Consider the following 9,047-nt stretch of genomic DNA (forward strand, 5'->3'; position numbering starts at 1 on the left):
ATCTAGATGGGCATCGTCCCTCCCACTGGCGAAGGCCTGGGATGTGTGTGTGGCATGATGGCGGGGCGGGAGGGGGGGGGGATATCAAAGAGCCATCCTTAGGCGGCACTGCGAGGGCCCCCACCGAACAGGGGCTTCACCGCCAGACAAGCACGTAGAGGCCGGCATCCAGGGCTCTCCCTGCTACTGCCAAACAACCAGCCTGCAAGGCCCAGCAAGACTGAAATAGAACCGGGGGAGGAGCCCGCTATAAATAGACGGAGCATGCTCGGGGAATAAGGATTGTTCATGCAAACAGGCAGCGAGAGAGAGGGAGAGTCTGTGTGTGTGTGCGTGTGTGTGTGTGTGAGAGAGAGAGTGTGAGACACAGGCGAGAACGGTAGAGACGAGCGGGGTAGGTAAGAGGCGAGACAGAGAGAAGAGAAAGGCATCGGAGAGAGGCCCTTCCAGAAGGAGAGAAGAGGAGGAAGAGATTCCGACCGGGTAGAGATGGGAAAAGGGTAAAATAAACAAACAAGAACGTTGCTCACAAGCAGAAGATATGGAAATGTGTGCCAGGGGACTGCTTAAATAAGATGCTTTGTATGTGTAAATGTATGTGCTGTTTCGAAATGGAATCAAACGTGGACAGAAGGAAATGAGTGTGTACACAGCTCCAACAAGCCGGAGGGAAGAGAGGGGAGGGGGGAGGAGAAATGCGACACGGCGGGAAGGGGAGGGGGCGGAGCGGGTCAAATCAACAAACAAGCCGGAGGGAAGAGAGGGGAGGGGGGAGGAGAAATGCGACACGGCGGGAAGGGGAGGGGGCGGAACAGGGGAGGGGGCGGAACGGGGGAGGGGGCGGAGAGGGGACATGCACGCGCCCGTGACTTTTAAGGTCAATGCGCATGCGCATAAGCTTAATGCGCATGCGCATTGACCTTAAAAGTCACGGGCACTGCAAGGAATCGCCACGATTCCTTGCAGTGCAGATAAAGTGTGGATAACTCGCAATACTCTCGCCTTGCTCGATGCGCATGCGCATCGACAGGCGAGACCTAAAAACGAGAAGGTGAAAGGAGGCAGCGAGCTGTGGGGGCTGGCTGGGAGTTCGCTGCGAATAATTGTTGGTGGGAAAAAAAGCGAAGTGTACCGTCTGGAATCATGTCATGGCATTCCCTTCCCTAGTCATGCATTGCTTTCATCTCCTGCTCGAACCCCAGCTGACGCAACCGCACTTGGCGCACATTCCATCACTCCAGGCACTGGGGTGACCGCTCCCAACCCGCCTCCCTCGCAGCGGCCAGCGCAGGTGAATTACGGAAACAAAACTTGTGCACCCAAAATGCCACCTTTCTTTTATACTCCATTCGCCACCCTGATGAAAGCGGGGACGGATGGGGGAAATTAATTTGCACAGGATCACACAGCGTGGGCATCGGGGAATCAGTGATTAAACTCGGGCTCACTCAGTGCCTACAGAAAAACGAACACACAGAAACGCTTTAGTATTTACCGTAATTTTCAAAATGCGCAACAGAAATAAAAAAAAACTGGGGAAAAAGTATGTTCTTTGAGCGCCTAATAATAATGTTAAGATTAATAAGGTCACCCTACACAAAGCACCCGTGAATGTCTCCTGGTGGCCCATACAGCGCACAAAGGGAGCAGGTTGCGTGATGGAGTGCAACAAGGGTTTCTAGGCACTTGAATACTTTACAGCAACTTTCCCAGCTCATGTGTGCCATCACAAATGAGATTTTAACATATTGTTTTCAAATATGCTATTAAAAGCATAAATGCCACGTTTGCCCTATACCAATATCTGTCATGTGTGACGCCTTCATTCAGTCCGATCGTTTTAGCCAAAGGTTGGTAGAATGCTGGGACCTGTAGTTTCGCTTTTAACATTGTAAGAAAGCACAAAAACAGCTCCAGTTTTCAAAGTGCTTGTGATAAAATACAAGACTGACTCATTTGGACAAAGATGACATAGGAACCCTTAGCAACTAATTCAAAGCATACTTTAAAAAGTTTGTTTCATAAAGCTTGCAGCTATTACTTAAGTGAAAATATACTCCACCTGGTTTTCTCCTGCACTTCTAAAGAGAAGTAATTAAAAATACACTGTATCACGTGCAAAAATAGTGTAATTGCTAAAAAAAAACACAACTGGGTGATAATTAAGATTAATAGTCTAGGCAAGAGCACCAGGCGCCGCGTGCTCCGGCTCCCAGCACTGGCTAGTTTTAAATAAACACACATGTACTGTACACTAAAACACAAAGAGGTTTGTGAAACGGACTAAGGGGTGGATCGCTTCCTTGCACAGCACGAGCATAGGGCGTGCACTGTGCAGGGATGGAACTACAACCCCTCGCCTGTATGACCACCCTCTTCTCACATTACCCCCTTACCTGTGAACGTTTCCCCTGTCCCCAATGAGATCCTCTTTGACGTCAAACCGAGTGAAGCTCAGATAGCAGCGTTTCAAGTGAGGTCTGTCTGGGAGACTGTAATCTAATGCCCCTGTTCTGAAAATTGCTTGAGGGAAAGGTATCTCGTTTCTGAACATCATCTCCCAGAAGGCCTGTCCTACAGATCATGCTATTAAGCGATTAGGCGGGTATGCCGGGAGTTGTAGTGCGGTAGTTCTAGCGTCTACCTGTTAAAGGTGGAGCTGGGCTATCTCTTGTCCAATCAGGTGGGCCTGCTGTGTTTAACGCGGAAAGGGAGGGAAGGGACACGAGAATCAGATGGGAGGGAGACGGGAGAGGGTCTGTAACTGGTGAATGGGGACGAGGGGCACTGGGGGAACAGAACTTTTCAAGAGAGAACAGCACCGGGACACACCGTGCTTGGGAGAGAGGGAGCTGGGGTCTGGGATAGAAAGCCCAAGGCGGGGCTGAGAGCGTAAAGGAAGAGGGAAGGAGGCGCTGCAAGGCTTGGGAGGTAGATCTAACAGGAACAGCGGCCAAAAGAAAGAAAGAACGACAGACAGGTTAAGGCAAGAGCGAAGTATACATTTCTTGGGTGGGAGAGAGAAGCGAGAAACTATAGAAAGGAAGAGTTCGATCCATGAAGTCATTTAGGGGTCGCAGATTTGATCCCTGGCTTGCTCCCTGCAAACCCTGGTACTGCCAGTGCGACCCCTGACCTCAGAGATGGCAACATCGTGCCAGGAACACCGAGGACGAACCGCATTCATTATTCTCAGCCTGTTTTTTTTTTATTACACTAATAGTGATTAACAGAATATTATCATATAATATTATTCACTATAAGTGTAATAAAAATGAAGCACACTTAGGACATTTGCTGGCAACTGTGGTAAGTAAAAAAATATGTTTAAATGTATGCTATATGCGTGCTTGCAGGTGAGAGTGTTTAAGTGAGCAAGAGTATGAGTGAGCAAGTGTGTGTGAGTGAGAGTCACGTGACAGGTAGTGAGTGAGATTATGGCCCAGATTTTCTATTCTTCGACGTGCGGCAACGCAGAAACAAAGTTGCTGCACTGCCTTGCGTCAAATGGAGAGACAAAAATGAACCAGGGCTAATAAGATATGGCACATTGTTTCCTTTTCCAGTGCGGCAGCCATGTGCCAATGCACACACCCGTGGGGCACAGTGCAAGGGTGTGTGTGTCCTCTGAAGCCTAGGTTTGATATTGGAAGGGGTCCCTTATAGCAAAAAAAACTATGCTTTAATGTTTTTCCCACTTTCTATATGTGCTGTATTGTGTAGCACACTTGGGAAGTCGAACAAATGAGGAGAATTAAAAACAATTCTCCTTTTTACACCTGCCTCAAGGAGGTGTAAGATTTTGGCACAAATTCCTGTCTACCCATGTTTTTAGATGGGCATTTGCGTCAATACCCATGGGTGGTGCTTGGGAATGCCCATGCACCACCCATGGAAGGCCCCTTGATGCAAAATAACGCAAAACAGCACTAACCGCCAGATTCATGAAGCTGATTTGCGCTCGCAAAGGGCCAGATTCTCAGAATCTGGCTCTTTGCGAGCGCAAATTTTGCATTTGGATTCATCATCCCAAATGCAAAAATCGGTAATAGCAAATTCGCAAATTTGCAAGGAATTACATTTAAGGAATCTCTATTTTAGATTCCTTAAATGCAATTCATGATCCATTTTTAAATTGCGAATTCGCAATTTCGGCCGGCTATTTACTGCGAGGTCAAACCTCGTGGTAAATAGCAAAAACTTAGAAAAATGCTTTTAAAAGCATTTTTCTAAGTTGCATGTTACACACACACATGTCCTTTGGACATGTGTGTGCACAACACCTGGTTAAATGTGCATTTAAGGGGTGCTACAGGGTGTCCGTTGGACACCCCTGGCACCCTTCAAATCGCTATCTTATTTGCGATTAGCAAATTGCTAATCGCAAATAAGGAATACTCCCCATTCATTCCTATGGGCCTTTTGGCCCATAGGAATGAATGGGGAGTTATTCCTTTTTTGGGATTAGCTATTTGCTAATCGCAAATAAGGAATGTGTAGGGATCGCATTTAATTTTGCGATTCCCACATGAATCCCGTTTTGCGAGTCTGTAATAGCGATTCCTTATGAATCGCTATAAAAGACTCGCAAAACCGGTCTTTGATGAATCAGGCTGTAAGTCCTCTGATTTTTTTTTTCATTGACTCTCTTTCTTGGTAGTCCCCGAATGTCAGGGCCATCATTAACACTGGTAGCGCTCTGTGCGACAATGTTTGTTGGTGCCCCCAATGACCACCATCACCATGGATTCCACCACTAGCACCCTTTAACAATGCCGCTCAAGTTTCCTCCATCACCACTGTCTCTCAGGTTCATTTACCTCTAAAGCGCCGCTCGTACCAGTGTAGGTGTCAGAGCGCTTTACATCAGACAGACATTGCACAGAAACAATCATACATGTGTTATTCAGTGGATAGGAAATGTTACATAGGACTGGACTACAAGGTGTAGTTTAGGAGTCACATGCCATCGATACTGGTAGAAAGTATAGTTAAAGAGTCCTAAGTCTGGAACAGCACAAATTCAGAATTTAAAATGTAACACCACTGTTAGGGGTCCTCTTTAATAATAAGAATAGTTTTCTACCCAAATGAAACCTTTGGCGAAGATTAGGATAATGAAAGACTGTGCAAAAAAACATATAGCTCTAACATATACATTGCCGTTTGCATGCAGCTCTTTGATGAAAGTTAATATCTCGATTTTCTATTTTAGGATTTTGACTTACAAACTACAAGTAACAAAAACAGCTCTTTTACAGAACCAGTAACCCACTGAGCTATTTACATTATATGCCCTTATTTATCGACATGGTACACGTTCTAAGCAGCAGGCATATTAGCCGTCTGCGCTACCTTATGATGATTCAAAAATTCCACGAGACAAACCTCCGGTCTCTTTCCAGGCAAACGATTAATCACCAGAGTTATCTTTACATTTTAATTGCTGCCTGAAAATTGCTAGAGGCCAGGAATGGGGCAGCAGATGCTTTTAACCCCTCCCCTGCTGATGACGGAACCGCTCCGTCATCAGCTACAGTTGAGCTGTGCTGATGACGAAGCGGTTCCGTCATGGCCCGGCAGCCGCGGCGCTGATTTCGCGCCTGCGCGGCAGGTTTAATGAGCGGGGTGGGTCATGACGGAACCGCTCCGTCACCAGCACAACGCAACTGTAGCTGGTGTCGGAGCGGTTCTGTCACCAGCATGCGGCGGCCGCGCGGCCGCCCCGCCCCTTTAGCGCTGCGGCGGAATAGCCGCCGCAGCGAAAGGGTTAAAATGTTAATACCATAACAAAAAATGACGCTGCCACCCCAAGTCAGCGCCCGGTGCCGTGGCACTGATCGCACCGCCCTAGAGCCGGCCTTGTCAAATGTTGCCACGTATAAGAGAGGAGGGCACAAAACGGAGTTACATACGGGAGAGAGACAGAAGGAGACCTCAAGTGGAGAGCTATCAAGAGGGCACAAGGAAAGACTGGGAAGAGAAAGGAGAAAGGGAGGTGAAAAAAGGAGGAAAACAAATGTAGAACACTAGACTTCTGCTTAAGGAAAGTCCCAACACGCACACCGGCAAACAATTGCAATTCGGTGCTTTGCAATTCGGTGCTGAGAGAAGGCACATAAAGGGAGATTGTGCTTTAGACTGAAGCTTCTTTCACATCCACTACAGTGGTAGGGCCTCACCCCTGTATGTATTGTTTGATGCACGATCAGCGATCTCTTCTGACTACCCAGTGCGACAGAGGTTTTTGGCACTCCCCAATGACCTCCTTCTCCATGAATTCCCTCACCACCACCTCTAACAGTTTCCCTCATCTCTCAATAGCCTCTCTCTCACATGTTTCATTTGTTATATAGCATTCCCCATACCAGTGTAGAGTGTTAGAGCACTTTACATCACACTGGCCCTGCCTACCATAGCTGCCATATTCCTTTCCACCAACCTTCCAGACACTTCCACTCTACCGGGCTTGCACTAGCACCAGTGTCATAACAGGCCCCTGCAGCCCCCGTAGTGCAGGGGGGCCTGAGCTCCAGGAGGCTCCCTCAGAACCTTACCCTGGCCTGAGAGATCCTGACTGGCTCCAGGGGGGAGGGATCTCCCTTTACTTTGCAGGGGACCACCTCCAGTTTTGTTATGCCACTGACTAGCACAGACCCCACCCCTTCACAAAAGTAGTATTGGGGGTCGCACCTTCTCATATCTGGCTTCTAAAGCCTAGAACAACCTCCCTCAACACATCAGAGCTTCCACCTCCCTTCTTGAGTTCGTCAAGGAGCTGAAGACCTGGCTCTTCGAGTACGCCTGCTGGGGTAGGCCTCGCGCACCTACCTCAAGCGCCTGGATACCCTTACGGGTGATTAGCATGCGAAAAATACACAGATCACATAACCAGTAATAAAAGGAGCTTTGTGACAAAAACAGTAACTCACTGAGCTATCTGCATAAAATACAATTCTTTCAACGGCCTGATACACATTCTATGAAGCAGGCATTTTAACCCTCTGTGCTATCAGTTAAAGGTGACACTAGATAAAACTATGATCTCTCTCCAGCAGGTACATTTATCACCAGTTTTCTGCTAGAAAATTGCCGGACACTCTGCACAGGTGCTTCTAATCATGTGAGAAATTTTAAAACACAGCGCCCATTGAACTCAGCGCCCGGTGCGGTGGGACCGGTCACACCACCCTAACACTGGATCTGGTTGGTGAAGCCTGTTTGGAATCATGTCAGACTTCATTCTACACTGTTCAGTTGTTGCCTTTCCATAGGAGCTGAGTTCGCGATTGTGTGGGTGGTTTGTTTTGTGGTGTAGGTCTTCTATAACAGAAAATATCAGAAGGAAGTGGTTGATTAGGTGGCCAACTCTGTTCCTTTACGGTGGCACTTGGCCCAGTATCCCTGTTCCCATGCCTTGTGTCCCTGCATCTCCAGAGCTCTCACGGTACTCGGTTCCATGCACAAGTAGCTCATCCATTGGTGTCTTTTTCGTTGCATGCTGGGATTTATAGTCCTTTTTTAATCCACCATAAACCCAGAACTAGATGTCCCAGAATGGAATGGATGAGCTGTTACACATTGGAAAGGGGAACTTGAGAGCTCTCGGTTTCCTTTTCAGCGAATTGGAATGATGGCTTTCTGGGTCCATGGTCGCTGTTCCTACGGGCTCTCCAGTCTCACGCTCCCCGGGTCTTTAGTATGGGCAGTGGTCCAGAATGGTCTGGGTCATAACCGCAAGGTGCAGAGTACAGGTTTCAGAGTTGATCACTCAGTTGCTGACAGCTCTTGAGGTGCAAGCGAGCAGTTGTAGCCATTAATGCCGGTTTTGGTCGACACGGATGATAAGGCATTTTTGTTATATTGAGCAACGCAGGCAGGAGTCAAGAGAGAGCATCCATTGTAGGAATCAGGAACTGGGTAGCACCTGCTTGTTGAATGACCCTCATCACCTAATGTCTGCTGCTAACTATACCCTTTTACTCTAAGCCAACCCGGCATATCGTTGATGGCCACTGTTGAGCTAGGGAGATTGTCATTGGATTTATTTAGCGCTTACAACCCCTGACGAGGAGTCAAAGCTCTTACGGCATGTATCACGCTACTCCGGGACCCAAGGTTAGTGGTTATTGTTGGTTATTGTGAATTGTAATGTGCTCTCAAGATAAATTGCATCCATGTAATCCAGTCACTGTGTTCTGTATTAATACCAGGAAAGTGTGATCATTAGTGGGGGCTGTGGTTACTGGTGAATGCTTAGTGGGATAGATAGGCTGGCAGTGATGAGTTAATGTTAGATTACCGGGGTAGGGATTTAAAGAGGGGAGGCAGCCAATTACAGAAATACAATCAGAAGGATTGAGGAAGACAGGCAAGAGACTGAGAGAAGACTATTAGTTAATTAAACTACTATTCTCAGAAATAGAAAGTATGCAGAGGATGGAAGCCAAGAAGTAGGTCCCTCTGAAGAAAGAAAGGAAAGGAATCCAGCGACAGTAAACTAATGCCTTTTTCATGCAGTGTTTAGGAGTATAGTGGGAGAAGGCTTTCTGAGTCAGCAAGTATTCGGAGAATGTAAGTTGTAGCGGGTAAAATTATACATAGTGTTCTATATCCAGGGTAGACCACTTAAACGGGATTGCAAGGGTACACATCACTCAAACATTAAGAGCCCTAGATATTGCAAAAGGTGTGATGCTCATCTAAATTGCCCCCGAACCGAGTTTGTGCTGTATAAAATTGTAAAATAAAATTAGTATGCTGTATAATGCTCTCTTTCATGCACGCTTGGAGAGGGTGTGGCGTAACGGTCAGAGCTCTGAATTTGTTGCCGGGGACAAGGCTCGAGTCCTGGCGACGACCCAGCATTCTGTGACTCCAGGCAAACCACTGTATCTGCTCATGCCTACAAAACCGATGTGTTCCTGTGCAATGCAACCAGTGCCCAGACAAAGTGCTCCAACACCCGTGAGTCGAGCTCGTGCTATGCAATAAGAAATACAAAGGGAGGCTGTCTGAGCCCACTGCTGTGCAGAGGTGGGGCCGGA

At 47.5% G+C, this 9,047-nt stretch overlaps 1 protein-coding gene across 3 annotated transcripts in view; it reads right to left on the minus strand.

The window, feature by feature from the left end:
• The window catches only part of TBXAS1 (thromboxane A synthase 1), a 542,795-nt gene that overhangs the window by 484,517 nt on the left and 49,231 nt on the right, over positions 1 to 9,047 (minus strand). The window contains exon 1 of one of the 3 annotated variants that reach the window (XM_086952949.1): positions 2,397 to 2,537. The exons of the other annotated variants lie outside the window; for them this stretch is intronic. The gene's annotated coding sequence lies outside the window, so the exon portion shown is untranslated. Of the gene's footprint in view, positions 1 to 2,396; positions 2,538 to 9,047 lie in introns of those variants that run through there. 3 annotated transcript variants of the gene reach the window in all.

This window comes from Lissotriton vulgaris, chromosome 1_2 (genome assembly GCF_964263255.1).
Source record: "Lissotriton vulgaris chromosome 1_2, aLisVul1.2, whole genome shotgun sequence".
NCBI lineage: Eukaryota > Metazoa > Chordata > Amphibia > Caudata > Salamandridae > Lissotriton > Lissotriton vulgaris.